Source organism: Stegodyphus dumicola, chromosome 4 (assembly GCF_044657685.1).
Source record: "Stegodyphus dumicola isolate Sdum_Otavi_A_Nest chromosome 4, ASM4465768v1".
Taxonomy (NCBI): domain Eukaryota; kingdom Metazoa; phylum Arthropoda; class Arachnida; order Araneae; family Eresidae; genus Stegodyphus; species Stegodyphus dumicola.
This window is the reverse complement of record NC_140771.1, coordinates 236,476,847-236,493,284: the sequence shown is the minus strand read 5'-3', so window position 1 is coordinate 236,493,284 and position 16,438 is coordinate 236,476,847. Positions and strand designations below refer to the sequence as shown.

The window sequence follows — 16,438 nt, the reverse complement described above, 5'->3', positions numbered from 1 at the left end:
GCTGCATAATATTTCGGGGAATCCCCGTATGCTGCGAGCGATTTCGTGGAATCCCTGGGTTGAAATAAAAGAGCGCTAAACCGAAACAGCGCTAAACGAAACAGCGTTAAGCGGGGTCTTACTGTACCAGAATTCAGTGACTTTACCACTTGGCCGACTAGTGAGGAAAGCACTTGAGAAAGAGCATATCATTTTTGGTTAAACTGCATAAAAATTGCGTTCAGTCAGGTTCAACTGTCATCAACGCTCATGCATGAAATCACTTTCAATGAATAATCTGCGTAAATCGAAGGATGACTGCATATAATTTTAAATATTCATAAAGAAAACATTTGAATGTTGCTTATTTTTATGTTTTGAAATTTTTTGCTTTTCTTTCATATATTGAGCACTTTTCATTTCGTAATTCTTCTTAATATATTTGAAGGGCAGAATCGGGAAAAACATAAAAATAAAATAATAGTAAAAAATATAAAATGAAGAGGTAAGTATAGACAAATAACAATAAAAAATAAGAAATTATTCTTGTGAAAACACATGTAGATTTTTACTGGAGCTCTTGCACCTACCGTTATAAAAATATTAGAATCATTTATTAGAGAGCTTCTATTAGAGTTATCTTTCTGTTGTATTAAATTAAACAATTCAGTTATACGCTAATAATATATGAACAGTTACGGTATTTCAATTTTTTGCGATTTTATTGTGAAATGTAACTTTTCTCAGTGAAATCGAGAGAGCATAAATTTACCAGGTTTTAAAATTAGGCAGATTCAAACGTTTATTATAAGTTTAATTTCGAATTAATGTTGTGAGTATACCAACAGAAAATAATGCATATCTTTCGTTATTAACAATAAGCTGAATAAGCTATTCTGTTACGTTAATACCAAAATGCCGTTGTTTAAATGTAAGCTAAACATATATATATAAATGTTTATTATATATATATATAGAGAGAGAGAGATAGCGAATGAAATTTAAAACCAGTAAAATGCAAAATTCATTATAAAATATGTAAATAATCAACCAATAGTCAAAAGACTTACAGATATGGGAAATACAAGAAGTTTGAGTTTTAAGCTCAAGGAAAAGTGTCTAATTAATTTCTTTTACTTTATTGGACATGGGAAGTTTTTTCAAAAGAATTTGTTTTTATATATGTTAATTTTATTTTCGGATTTCCTCTGCATCGGGGAGGAGGTCAGAATTTTCGGATGAACTGTTATAATTAATTAACTTGGAATGGTTCATCACCTAATTTTGGATGAACAGAGATACAGTGGCTTTCCAGAGGAAATTAGTTCAGTTGAATGATCTACTTCCTCTTGATAACGTTGAATCAGATTGTGATTGCATTCCTCTTCCTATATATTTTTGCTAATTTTTGTATTTCCCATATCTGTAATCCTTTTAAATGTTAGTGATTATTTACATATTTACAGGAAATTCTGAATTTTACTGATTTTGAATTTCATTTCTTTCGGGTTGTTGTAGATTTGGTTCTAAAGTTCTTATTTTTTTGTCTATAATTGAATAATTTTCAGTAGCATATTGGGCGGAAATGATGCTGGGATAATTTTGTTTTAAAATAAAAATTATAGAAAGCTAAATAATAATAAAGATAATAATAAAATAAATAAAATAATATATATAAAGAAAAAGAACATTAACAACTGTTACACTATGTATTGAAAAAAAGCCAAAAGTTGTAAGGAAAAGAATTAGAAGTTAAGAGGTTTTGAGTACTTTTAAAAGAAAGACTTACAAACTGAAATTCATCGATTTTCATTAAAAAAAAGCTTCAAGGAAATCTAGTCCATAGAATGAAAAGTTCTTTAGACGGCGTGACCGAAAGAAACAGAGAAAAAAAATCTGAAACTTTCAGATTTTACATTATGCCCAAAGGGGCGTTTTTTTAATATTTTGTGTGTTACCTTTATTTATTAAATATTATGTTTTTCGCACTTTAAAATTCAATTCAACAGCAATATCGCAAAATAATTTTAAAATGAGTATATCTTTAGAATTTCCGATACACAGTTCGACGCGCTAGAGATAAAAAGGTTTTTATCTCCCACGTGGAGTATTGCTATCGTTTGCTTTTAAATCGTTGAGTTTGTTAATCAGAAATTCGTTAAAGGTTTACAAAATATGAAATAGATAATAAAATAAATTCCAAATTCCGAATCTGGGCTTCCAGATGTCCATAATCGGTGGAAACGTACGTTATTCAAAATTTGATGGCTCTAGGTACCGTTGTTTTATCACAGTGCGAGGAACAGTGGATGGACAAAAATATGGAAACACCTTGTGAAATGCATGTTTGAAAAGAAAGATTGATTTTAATGAAATATGTAGGTGGTGCTGGCGTTTTTAACTACTGACGCCACCTATACAACTTCGTAAATGTGCTAAACAGTTCAGTTGTTGTCGGAATACTGTTATGTGAAGTTGTCATTGCATTATGTCAGAGTTAACAGACTTCGAACGTGGGCAAATTGTTGGAGCACGTATGGTAGGTGCTTCCGTAAGCAAGGTAGCCGAGGTGTTTAGTGTTTCAAGAAGTACTGTATCGAAGATTTATTCCGCATATTTGAAAAGCGGAAAAACATCATCTGCTAAATCACAGCGCGGACGAAAGTGTGTCCTGAGTGATCGTGACAGACGATCATTAAGGGCAATTGTGACGAAAAATAAGAAGACCACAGCTGCAAAAGTTACTGCTGAAATGAATGTTGTGTTACGGAACCCTGTGAGTACCAAAACAATTAGAAGGGAGCTTCATAAACAGGGAATTGCTGGCCGTGCTGCAATTGAGAAGCCACTCATCGGTGATGCTAATGCCCGTAACAGGAAAAGGTGGTGTTTAAGTCATAAAGCCTGGACTATAGAGCAGTGGAAGCGAGTAATATGGTCTGACGAGTCTTATTTCACATTGTTTCCCACTTCTGGCTGAGTTTACGTCTGGAGAACGCCATCTCAAGCCTATAATACAGACTGCTTGTTGCCAAGAGTAAAACGTGGCGGGGGTTCTGTTATGGTTTGGGGAGCCATATCGTGGTTCTCTGCTAGCCCCATGATAACTGTGTCAGGGCACATGACTGCCAAGACTTATGTGAACATTTTGGAAGATTAAGTTCATCCCATGGTACAAACTTTGTTCCCCGATGGTGATGGTGTCTTCCAAGACGACAATGCCCCTGTTCACACAGCTCACATTGTCCAGGACTGGTTTTCTGAGCACGAGGATGAGTTGTCCCATCTCCCCTGGCCACCACAGTCACCAAACCTGAATATTATCGAACCTTTGTGGTCTACATTGGAACGGAAAGTGCGTTCTCGTTATCCACCGCCAACATCATTATCTAAACTTGCCACCGTTTTGCAGGAAGAATGGTATAATATTCCCTTGGCAAACATACAGGAACTGTATTTATCCATTCCGAGAAGACTGCAAGCTGTTTTGGATGCCAACGGGTTTCCTACACCATATTAAGCAAGGAAACGTGTTTTTTTAAAGGTGTTTCCATATTTTTGTCCAACCCCTGTATATATATTTATGCAGATTCCTCATTATTTAATTTCTTTAAATATAATACAGGGTTCTAATATTTGGTGGCAACAATTTGAAAAGTGAACCGACATTTAAAGTTTTCAACGCAAAGTGCCAAAACGAAATTAATAGCCCTTCTAGCTAACGCCCTTTGGGCTTATAATTTACGGCAGAGTTTTTTGCTGCCTTGTTGGAACAGTGTTTTCTAATCTTAAAGCCTGATTAAGATGAAAATTGTATGAACTAACGCGCTGCTCCTGACATGTGTCAAATAGTATTCAGGATCCTTTTCCAATTATTACAGGGAATTTCTATTATTCAGAAATTAATATTTCATTTTAGGAAAACAACATCTGTTCTTGGGCAATTTTTGTAGCTGTGACTACACTAAAAACTGATAGAAAAAGGAGACACTAAATCAATAGATATTTAACACCAACTCTGCCGTACGTTATTCATCACTCGTGTTTTCTTTTTAGTTTAGGCAGCTGATGACAATAAAACAAAGCAACAGAGAGTATTAATCAATATATGAATTTATTTTGTATTAAATTAGAAACCAAATATTTCATATTCACATTCTTCTTAATTTTCATTTTTTCATTCTTTCAAACTTCATTTTTTCATTCATTCACATTCTTAAACTTCATTCTTGCTTAATTTTTTACAAATTATATGTAGTATATTGATGCTAAATATTATAAATTAATGGAATGGATTCCCTGATTGGTTGAGTTATTAGCGATGCCAATTGCTATATCGTTTAAAGGAAAAGTTAGAATCCTGAAGAATGCAAAGATATTTGTAAATGTGCACTACCTTTCGGTATCGGGAGACTTAAAATGTATTCGAACCGAAAGTCTCCTCATAAAGTTGTTGGTAGGGAAAACGAGACAGAAAATATTAAAATTCTTCATTAAAACTGGCAGTTTTCATATTGCCATCTCTAAAGTGGCCAAAGTTTTCCCCAAAGAGAGGCGCGACCTTTTCTCTCTTGACCAAGATAAAATTCGCGTCTCTGATCTGAAATCTGTTGCTGATTAAAAGGACTAGACGTAAGAGTAATTTAATGGATTATCAGTAATGGAAATTATATTGCAATGGAAAAAATTAAAAGAACAATATAAATTTTAAACACATTCTTTATTGATGGCAAGGTTGGTCTCGCATTTGTTGTCTTCAAAAATGGTCTTGAATTTGAGCACTTTCAATTTAGAATCAGAGATGAATGTACCGTTTTCATAGCTGAACTTTTGTGCTTAAACTTCGCCGTCAAATGGGTCTCTAAACAAAACAGTGCTGTTTCAGACTATCTCATTTGTACTGATTCCCTTTCATCCTTGGAGATCTTAAAATGTATTTCTTCTTCTAATAATATCATTATCGAGATTCAAAAAGAACTGAAAAATCTAAAGGATAAAAATATTTCGGTTTCATTTTCATTTGTTCGTGGTCATACAGGTGTTGCTGGGAACGAACGAGCCGATTTCCTTGCTAAGACTGCGACTAAGCGGGAAATTGATACTTTTGTCAATATCCCTAATTCCTTCTATAAGAAGGTCATGTATGAAAGCATTGTGGAGTCGTGGAATCACGAATTTATTAATTCAAATAAAGGGAGTTTAACTAGAAGATTTTTCCCTTCTATTAAAATGAGATTGTCGTGTCATCATTTCTTCACAAATTATAAATTAACCCAGTTTCTTACTGGACATGGGAATTTTAAAAGTTATTTGAACAGATTTAAGTTGAGTCCTGAGTCTGTCTGTGACTGTGTCCTCGGCGGCGAGGAGAATGTAGAACATGTGCTTCTTCTATGTCCTAAATATGAGAGCGAAAGAAAAGTCTTGAAACTGGGACTGAAAAATTTTAATATTAACTGGCCTCCAGAGTTTTACCAATTTATTTCCGAGAGAAGTGCTTTTAAGACTTTTTGTCAATTCATTGTAGAACTGTGTAATCATCCTTAATTTTATTTCAATTTTCTCTTCTGTTTAGTTTGTATTGTGTTTCTTACTTACTTCTGTAAGCCCCATGTGATACTATGTGGTACATGGGGAACTTGTTGTGTTTCTTTTAATAAAAATAAAAAAAAATAATAAAAATAAAAAAAAATAATAAAAATTAAAAAAAAAAAAAAAAAAAAAAAAAAAAAACACATTCTTTACATTATACTCGTATAAATGACTTTTTTATATAATTAGCTATGTAATTTTAATTTGCTATGCGTATTACTTGGTACAAGGAAGTAGAAACATTCATATAGCGGATACCGTCAAATATTATACACATCCTTTGAATGCATTCTAGAATCCGTCTGCAATAAAACTGCTTTTAATTTTGTGACCAATTTTTAAGACAATTAATATACCGCTTCTGTGTTGAAATCACTGGTAAATTTTACATATTTGGTAGGTTTTCGGAAAGTATTATAATAAATACAAATTATCTGAATGTTCTAAGAATTTATGTCATACGTTGAATAAAAGTATATATGCAACGTTTTACGAATTTTAATAAATGTATGTGAAACATGCATGCATATATTGCATTTACAATTACATATAATTTATCACTTTTATTTAGACAATTTACAGCGCTAATCCTAAAGGTGAAAGGTAATAGCATTTACCGGTTCCATCATTTCATATTCGTAATTATCTTCAAACCGTAGCATCATATCGTCTACTATCACTCCTCACGCAGTAACAATATCTGAGAGTAATAATAAGTTTCGTGTAACGAAAGGGTTACTGACAAGAAAATTACTCTGTCATCTCTTTGTCTTCCGTTATTGATAACATTCAAAGAGAAAAAGGAGCACAATATTCAGATAATGCGTTTGCCGGTATGTATAATTTCACACTTCATAGTCATGAGATGGGTTTTGAAAGCAACAACAAAATGAATATTTTAAAAGGCTTTGTTATTTTGAGTAACCTTAAAGAAGGAGCATTTTTATGTGACCTACATTTAATGGTATGACCACTGCTGTCACGCAAGGTCACAAAATTTTGGAATTAAGTAAAGTCTTGCTTTAACTGAAACAGAATGTTTTCCTACTGAAGAAATAATAATAATAAAAAAAAAAAAAGTTTCGAAATGAAGGGTACTTTTTTTTAGAAAATTTATTGTAATTTGCAAGCAACTGTAATGCTTACTGAATTATTTCAACAAATGAAATAATATAATCTGAAGAGTAAAATACAGCTCATTGCAAATAAAAAATGCTTTGTACGGATCAGGCAATTTTAGCTAAGGACTACACATCTTAAAAGTATTTAGTTTATGATGATCTTTAAAATCGTTCAATAGCCATAAAAACATTTGTGGGGGTCCTCCCTTTTATCTATTAACTAAGTTTTGAGGAACCTAATGAACAGCTAAGCGAAGAATCGCTTAAATTCAGAAATAGAAACGCAAACTCAAGAAGGGCCCGTTTTCGTTGACCCCTTTTGAGAAATATGTGGTATATGTGATATATAAAGAGAAATATGTGCGGATAAAATGGTTTTACGGTATAAAATGTAATAATAACCAAAATGTAATGATATGATTGTTTTACGGGGCCAAATGTGAACCGCAATAAACCATAATACTTGAGAAATATAATGATAAAATATGTAATCTAAAAGAAATATGAAATTAAGGTAACTTACCCCAAAAGATGACAAACAGATATTAATAAACAGATATTAATAAATCAATTACATTTATAAAAAATTACATTAATAAACAGATATTAATAAATCAATTACATTTATTTCTTCATCTTCGTTACTGAAATAAGCATTAATAAACAGATATTAATAAATCAATTACATTTATTTCTTCATCTTCGTTACTGAAATAAGCATTAATAAATAAAAATTATCAACCAGACAGACAAGTATATCAGAATCTGAAAATCAAGCGCGAGTGATGCGCATCACCAGAACAACGTAACACCTAAAAATAAAGTTAATCTTTTTCCATCAGCGCGAAACAAAGTCTCGTTACGAAAAAAACAATTAAATTATGATGGCAGTCATTAAACGTCCCTGAAATAGCATAGTATTGTTTCTTTTTCTTCTTTAAATCAGTAAATTTCAGAGCTCATAAACACGTGCGCGCGAAGAGTTTTGGAAAGGATGAAGACGTTGAACCAAAATTATTTTTCGCAGCGATGTATCGAGAAACGGGAGTGATGAATTTCTTAAATACTCATTTTAAAATTTCACTAAAAAGGATTTTCATGCATCAGCAGAGAGCATAGAGTGAACCGCAACGAGGAACAGGAAAATGATGCATCGCATCGGCCAGGGTGAGGACGGCCAGCGGCCGTCCTATACCTTTGGACCTCAGCAGCAGAGGAGGGAGAAACCGGTTGTTGCAATCAATTTCGCCTTGTCATTCGGCGGTCGCAGTAAGTACACCTGACGCTGAATAAAGTGCAGGCTTGCTTGCACACTTTTATTGCTCAAAATGAAGATATGCAATCGGCCCCTTTGTCAGGGCGTACAGCAAAGCCTCCACTTGGGCTCAAAATCAAAAAGTGTTAGACTAATGAGTAACTAAAGTAACTTAACTAAATGAGTAACTAAAGAGATTTAGCCGAAAAAATCTAAATATTTAGCCTCTGAGTATCGAATTGGCTAACGAAGCTAATAAGGGCACGTAATACGGCCGAGCGTAGCAACAGCTCAGAGAGACAAAGCCAAAAGCCAAACGCGCGCTATTCAAAAATTCTGATTCTCTGTCCTAAAGTCTTATGTCGTCGCTTTGTAAGTGGTGTATGACCCGAGGGTCTTTACCACTCTATATTGGATTCCTAGAATGGAAAAACATAAGAAAACTAAATGAAACTGACAAAAAGACCAGTGCATCATACTGTCCATTTTTGGTCGAAGACAAAGATGGCGGAGAGTGAGCCGGGCTAGGCCCAAACCCATGAGAGACTCCCGAAGTCAGTGGAACTTCGGCTTGAATACCACCCCTTCTCATCTGTCTTAAACGCAATTCTAAAATCTCATTTCGATAAGGAATTGTAAGCGGAAGCTAGGAGTGATAGGAAAGGTACATAAACTTAAAAATAAATAACTGTTATAAACTTAGGATAAACCTTACACAGTCATAAAACTGTTAATTCTTTTGAAGATATTTAATGCTTTTAGGATATGTTTTTCAAACACGAATTCCTAGTCCTTTTTGTGCGCGGACCCTCCCACTTCTAAAATAATGGTTTGCTTCGTCAACCCTCTTACATTTTTCTGTATAATATATCGCATACAACATAAACGTAATCCTTTAAAGAACTTAAAGATAATATTTAAACCAACCTTATTATCAAAAGTTTTGGAAAAAAATGGTTTATTAGATTAATGCTTTATTATCGCTTCTATTATTACTTTTATGTTTACACGTATAAACAAGGTTTTAGAAACAAAAGTACGTTCTCTGTCATTGCTGCGGTTTACATATTTGATGCATAATACAAATATTTAGTATACATTTGTTTAACTTAGTTTTTCAAGCACTTTTTTAAAAGTATTCAACCTGTATGGGGCAACAGAGGTACTGTTCCAGTTTCTATAAATATATTTTTTGAGGATGGCTAAAAAAGAAAACATCAAATAGAGCTTTAAGGGAGGAACGAAAGGAACAGAACAAGATGCCATCCCACAGAAAACGGATGTAAAAAGTTTGATCTCAGATATTCTCAAGAGCAATGTTTAAGAAGATCAACTACCAAATTCCACTAATTCAGAACAGAGGACAGTGAGCGAAGAACTAGAAGTGGAAGAGTGATTAAAAAGCCGGCCAAGTACTTGGACTGAAGTTTTGAATACTTTTTAAAAAACCTGATGGGGACTGGAGGTAGACGATCCGCTGCGGAATCGATTCAAGGGACCGATTCACTTTGCTGTTATAAACTCAAGCGCTCCGGCGAAAACGGAACGGCAATTCTTTAACAGTTCACTGGGAAGCGTTATAAAAGCTTTACTCCTCTTAATGTAAACACTAGCAGTCCTTTCTTTATTATTTACCGGAAACGTCTTATTTTTTATGTGCGTATGTGTGTTATATATGTATATATGTGCGCTTTTGGCTTGTTTGTATTCCATCTATTATCTAAAAACAAAACATTAAATAGACCGATGCATCTCAGGGAAACTGATCACCCTTGTTTGCGAATGGATGGAGCTTTCTTCCATCTGGCACTGCGAGGATCTGTTTAAAGTACGTAGATTATAGGACGTAGTTTCTCTTATTCTTATCTGTCAGAGCTCTAGCGCTCCGGCACAAGTTCTAAGAACTAGTTCCTTGGATTTCCAGCTGTCAGAGCTCCGACACTAGTCGCAGAGCTGGGTCCTTCGGATTCGTGATTATTCGCATTTTTCATCGCTCCCGCTGTAGCTGCGAATCTGTTTCCAACGGAGTCTTCATTAGTCAGGGCTATTTCAAATCTGGTTTCTGCGAAGTCTTCATTATTTGCTCTTTTCACTTCTTCAGAGCTGTTCCTTTGAGTTTCATTTCGATTCTTTGAATACTGTGTCATATTATAGCTATAGATATTAGCTATTACCATTTTATACAATATTACTGTAATATTTGTGTAAAGTAATTAATTATATTTTTATTTGTTTACTTATTTTACTAATGTCTTGTAATCAAGAGCTGTGAATTTCTCTTTAATATTCTTTAGAATTGGTATATATTTATAAACATAAGTTTTTCCATCTAATGTATTTTTTTCAAGGTTGCAGAATAAAATGTGGATCTTATCGAATAGAAGAACCTCGAGCGATATTTGGTATCATTTTGTTAAATTAGATTTAAAGAAATCGGTATTGTCAGCAAACAATTTCCTGTTCTTTGGGATCTGCCTCCAATCTACTAAAAGTTAAATTTTACACTGTATTTTGTAGTAGAAACAAAATATCAATTATAATAGTAAAATAATGTAAACTTTAAAAAAAAAAGGGAGTTTAAGTTTTGTTATTTTTTAGCTTTTAGCATTTTTTATTCCAGAATTTCATTGTTGTTATGTGTAGAAAGGATTTTAGGCAATCTCGAAAGTACGGTTGAAAGAAATCAGTCCAGGGAGGGAGCGGTTTGATTGAGTTCATTCCAGCTATCCCATTCCTTGTTCGAGCCAGTTTCCCTTAGAAAGTCCTCCACGAATTCATCCCTCCCCTTAGGCAGATATCCCTAGTGTGCTTTGCCATTGTTAAATACACCACACCATTCCTTGTTCAGCTCTTTCTGCTTTTCCCATATCTTTGCACATCGCTCTTGATCCATGCCTGTTCCGAACACGTTCGTCAAGGTCATTGTTAGTGAGCGGTGAATCGTTAAAAAGAACTGATTTACTTCAGGGAGAGAACGGTTCCATCTGATCCCTTGAGGGCCGTTCCCACTGGGGTTTATCTGAGCTAACGGGGACAACTAACGTAGCCGACCCATCTCCAAAACCAGGTTTTCCCCATTGGGCAGCAAGTTGAAAAATTTGAACTGCAGGCATAGCGAAGCTAGTCGACTAAGGCTGTGCTCAGACGGCGGCGTAAAAGGCATAGAGGGGTAGTCATAAAGGCATAAAATACGGAAATTCCGTTCACAATTGCGAGAACGGGGTGTAAGCCGTGGCCAATGAGAGAAGCTAAATTTGCGCATGCGGGGATGTGTCTACAACTTTCCCGCGCTGTTCTCCTGCTCGACTGATTTCTCGCGTTCGCTCTGTTTGTTTTGTGACAGCGAAATCTTCTGTAGAACGCCGCTTCGTTTTAGCTTCGCTCTGATTATTCGACGCTTATCCCAAATTCGGCGTAAAGTTGAAAACTTTGAACCCTATGCCACGAGCCCTAAACTAGATTTTGTGACGTTGCACAGACTGGTGGCCTTGGCAACTGAGCTCGGCTTTAAACACTTATGCCCTTTACGCCCCCGTCTGAATGAAGCTTAAGAGAGTTGACTCCGTTAGCTAAGACAAGCCCTAGTGGGAACGGCTCTTTAAAGAAGCGGTTTTGCCCATCTCTAATGTGGACACCACGTGACTGCCTTGTACGGCCTATTAAATTATATACATATTACGCTACATTTCATTTAAATTATTGCCTCGAATTTCATTAGATATATATATATATATAACTTATTTAATCAATCCAGTTCTTACTTTATGGCAAGCTAAAATACACAAAAACTCAAAACAACTTCATTAAAAATTGTGTACAATATAGAAAAATATAACACTCCAAATACAGTTAAGAAAGCAGGTTTGCAATTAAAATTAGAGTTTCTGCACAAAAACAAACAATTGGGACAGTGAATTAAGAAGAAGACAGATTAATAATTAAGAAGTAATTAATAATTAAGAAGACAGATTTTTCGGTGCACGGAACTCAAAGTTTACTTTTGGTCTCGCTCGGCAAAAAGGCACTACGTTGGTGCAGAAACTAACTTAATTCACAATTCTACTAAAACGTTTAAATTATAAACAAATGGCGGCTGCGTTAGGCCTAGAAAAACTTCTAAATTGTTGAACATTCTAAAATTACTGTATGCAGATTAACTAAAAGAGTAAAAACCTTAACCGGAACATAAGAACAACATACAGTGGTGGCCAAAATTGTGGACACTTTTGGAAAATTTATGTTTTTGAACTTTGTATGCTTATAGAAAACGTTACGTTTCACAAAATGCAAACTTGTATATATCATTTTAAACAGAATTTATTACTAAATTGAATACAAAACACAAAGTTAAATTATTTGCAATACAAAAAAAGTTAAACGATAATAGTTATCGATATACATTAGGTAGTGATGATTGCAGTGAGTTATCAGTACTTAGTAGGGTATCCTTTATTTTTGATTACAGCTTCACATCGACGTTTCATTGAGCTGACAAGAGTTTTAAGCTCTTCTTTCGTTATTACATGATGCCAGGAAACAATTATAGCCTCAATTAGTTCCCTTTTATTTGATGGGCGCCTCATTCGGTCAAGAGTTTTCAAACGGTGCCACAAATTTTCGATAGGATTGATGTCAGGACTGTTTCCTGGCCATGACAACAATTTAATGCTCTTTGTACCAAACTACTCTTTCGATATTTTGGCTTTGTGGCAAGGAGCAGAATCCTGCTGTAAAATAAACGAAGCATTGTTGGGAAAGAGATCTCTGATGGAAGGTAGAAGTTTTGGTTCTAGAATAGTGTCAATGTATTTTCTGGCATTCAGTGTCCCATCGATGACATGAAGGCAACCAATACCATCTGCTGACACGCATGACCAAATCATAACACTAACTGGGTTCTTCACAGTTGCTTGAATGCAGTCAGGATGTAGCTCTTCTCCTATTCTACGACTTACATATTTTCGCCCATCACTACCAAATAACGATATCTTAGTTTCATCACTCCATATAACTTGTGACCACTGATCATCTGTCCAATTAATGTGTTCCTTTGCCCACTGTAGTCTTTTTTTTTTTTTTTTTCGTTGCTGAAAATTAAGATAAGGAATATTTCGTGGAATTCTACCTCTCAGTCCAACCTCTGTTAATCTTCTCCTGATTGTTCTTGAACTGACAGAAACACCATCATCATTCAGATCACTTCTGATGGCCGCTGATGACATTTTTCTATCTTGGAGACATAGTCTTTTTATTCTTATGTCATCAATAGATATGGTGCACCCTTTTCGGCCTTTTAGTTCTTTGTTTTTTATTGAATTTGTCTCCTCCCATCGTAAGCAAAACTTTCGGACTCCAGATGTAGTCACTGATGAATGTTACATCTCTTTCTAGGTGTCCAATCTACTCTTTTATTTGATGTCATTGCATCTTGACTAAATATTAAAAATTTTTACAAAAATTCCTACTTGTAATTGCGGTGTACAAGAAACAGGTCCTCCTTCTACAGAACAAAGCAAAATAATGAATTATTTCAAGTGTAAACATGATGTCAGCTTCTACTGGCAGTTACTAACATTTGATTGGTTCTCAGAGCAAGAACAGTGATTGGCCAGGAAAGCTAGACATTACAAACCACTTCATAACTGTGTTTTTTTATTTATATTAAACTACATATAACTTTTTTGTATTGCAAATAATTGAATTTTGTATTTAGTATTGAATTCAGTAATAAATTCTCTTTAAAGTTACAAGTTTGCAGTTTGCGAAACGTAACATTTTCTATAAGCATACAAAGTTCAAAAACATAAAAATTTCCGAAAGTGTCCACAATTTTGGCCACCACTGTAATTCAATCACTTTTAAATAAAAAATGCACAATTTGCCAACGTATAAGAATAAAATATCTGAGCTAACAAAGCCGGGTAACAGAGTGAGTATCTGATGTGAATATACAAAATATGTGTGCCTGTGTATGTAATTTGGTGCAACCTATTGCTACGAAAAGGGAGGTGCACAACTACATGTTATAGCAGTCTCATGTACAAAATTTCAACTTTCTGAGCCTACTCGATTTTCAGTTATGCGGAATTCATATATACGCACTTATGTATTTGGTACAGACGCCACGAAAAAATCTCGTCTAATCAATCTTAAATCCATTTTACAAGCCGTTTGGGGAAAAAGAGTCCTTTATTCTATCCGTTTTCAAAAACATCGTTCAAACGGATACAAGAGCAGTCAAAATGGAAAATTTCTTTGAAATGTGATACCCGAAATTTTTCGCGATTACAATACTGCCTTTACCTCATAATAAGGAAGCAAAAAGGGAGATGTAACATTTAGTATTTATTGGCATGTGAATCACAACAGTTTGGATGCACGTAAAAAACGTAAATATGTTAGTATTGAAGTTCTGTAACATGTTTAGAAATGTATACTTATAAATAAAGAGTTTAGACAATTAATTAAAAGCGCACTCTTTTTGTTTTATAATGTTGTTATTAAAATCTCACAGAGAAAAGATGTGCTTTCAGGAATAAATTAATTGTAAAGAATAATTTAATATCTTAAATTCATTATTCAATACCTAAGTCGTTTATACCATTTGAAGAATAGTTGACTCTTAATTCATTTCGAATGTTTGATTGTTTAATAATTTTAACTATGGGCATTTTGGGGTACCATAGATAATAATACAATCGTAAAAAAAGCATTCTGACAAGTATATGAAATATTAATTTCAACTTAAATATTTATGTAGTTCTGATTTGTAATGTTACTCAAGCGTTTGCAGATAATGTCATTGCCTGCATGAGGATTCAGAGCATAAAGTCATGTCTTATATAATTAACATCCACACATGGGTGCATTTACCCTACAAAATTTTGCGCATAGAATGGACACAGCGTTGGAAGCTTTTAACAAATCAATATGATTTACTCAGAGTCTTTACATGGAATATTGACTTTTTTTAATTGTTTTGTACGACAAGCTGTTTTAAGTGGGTTAAAAGAATCAATGGTGCGACTGAATTAAATATTACGGTTCTGAATATGAAAAAAATATAAAGAGAAATTAAAAGTCAATATCATTTTCCCTTTTTTACTTCCTTGTATGAACTAAAGAAAGTATTATAATCACGAAACATTCCGGGTACCATATTTAAAAGAAAACATCCATTTCGACCGCTATCGAACGCAATTTAACGATGCTTTTGCGTGACATTTGTACGTAAGGACAGAATAAAGGACTCCTTTCCCACAAACGAATTATGAAACTGATTTAAAATGGATTCAAAAGAGAATTTTTTCGTGGCATCTGTACGTATGTATGTAGCTACGTGTGTATATATCTCGCATAACTCAAAAACGAATAGCCCCAGAACGTTGAAATTTTGTATATAGAACTGTTATCACGTTTAATTGTGCACCTCTCTTTTTGGTTATAATCGGCCGCACTAAAGGTATATATATATATATATGTAGGAAATATATATATATATATATATATATATATATCCGCTCTGCTCAGTAAACTCATTTTTTTTAATATTATATGCTGGAAAATTGTGGATTTTTTTTGCTTTAAAAATGACTGAATTATGTTGTTCTTATGATCCGGTTAAGGTTGTTAGTTTATAAGGTATTTATCCCGCATTCCTAGCGTGCCTTCGTGGTGTAGTCGCCGCTGGGCCGGTATTCCAGATGTCCGTGGTTCGACTCCCGGCTAAGGCGTTTGCTCATTTTTCATCTTGCCTGCTCCCAAATTACTAATGTCTCTACAAGTTCTTTAGTTAATCTGAATGCAATAGTTATAGAATTATTAACAGTTTAAAAGTTGGTTAAGCATCCCTATTGTTTACATTTGAAACTTAGGAGAATAGTGAATTAAGTCAGTTTCTGCACCTTCAGTGTCTTTTTGCCGAGTGGGACCAAAAATAAACTTTCAGCTCTGTGCACTGAAAAATATGCCTTCTTGCCCGATTACCGAACTGTTTGTTTTTGCTTAAAAACTCTAATTTTAATTGTTCAAATTGTTTTTTAATTGTTTTAACTGTATTTGGTGTTTTATGTTTTTCCATATTTTTCACATTTTAATGAAGATATTTTGAGTTTTTATGTATTTTTGCTTTGTCGCGAAATGAGAACTGAATTAATGGAATGAGAAATATATCTCCAATTAAATTCGAAGAAATAAGTTTAAATGAAATGCAGCAAAAATGTATATAATTTAATAGGCCGAAAGTTATGTGGGGCATCCGATATTTTAGTTTAAAAGTATTAATCAGAACAATGCTTCTTGGATGCTCTATATCATAAATTCATCAAATCATGCCTTATATTTTTTTAGTAAAACTGATGCGAATTGAAGCCGTTTGTATAAAGAATTTTGAGTAAAACTAATGAAAATTGACTTATACTTTGTATGCTTATGATTCATTCTTATTTTAACGAAAGAATTCTGACTGCTTTTTCATTTTGTTTCTTTATTT

The 16,438-nt window shown here is 33.9% G+C and overlaps 1 protein-coding gene across 2 annotated transcripts in view; it reads left to right on the top strand.

Moving 5' to 3' along the window:
• LOC118185039 (uncharacterized) overlaps positions 1-16,438 on the top strand; it is a 337,637-nt gene that overhangs the window by 17,784 nt on the left and 303,415 nt on the right. The gene's annotated exons all lie outside the window — the stretch shown is intronic.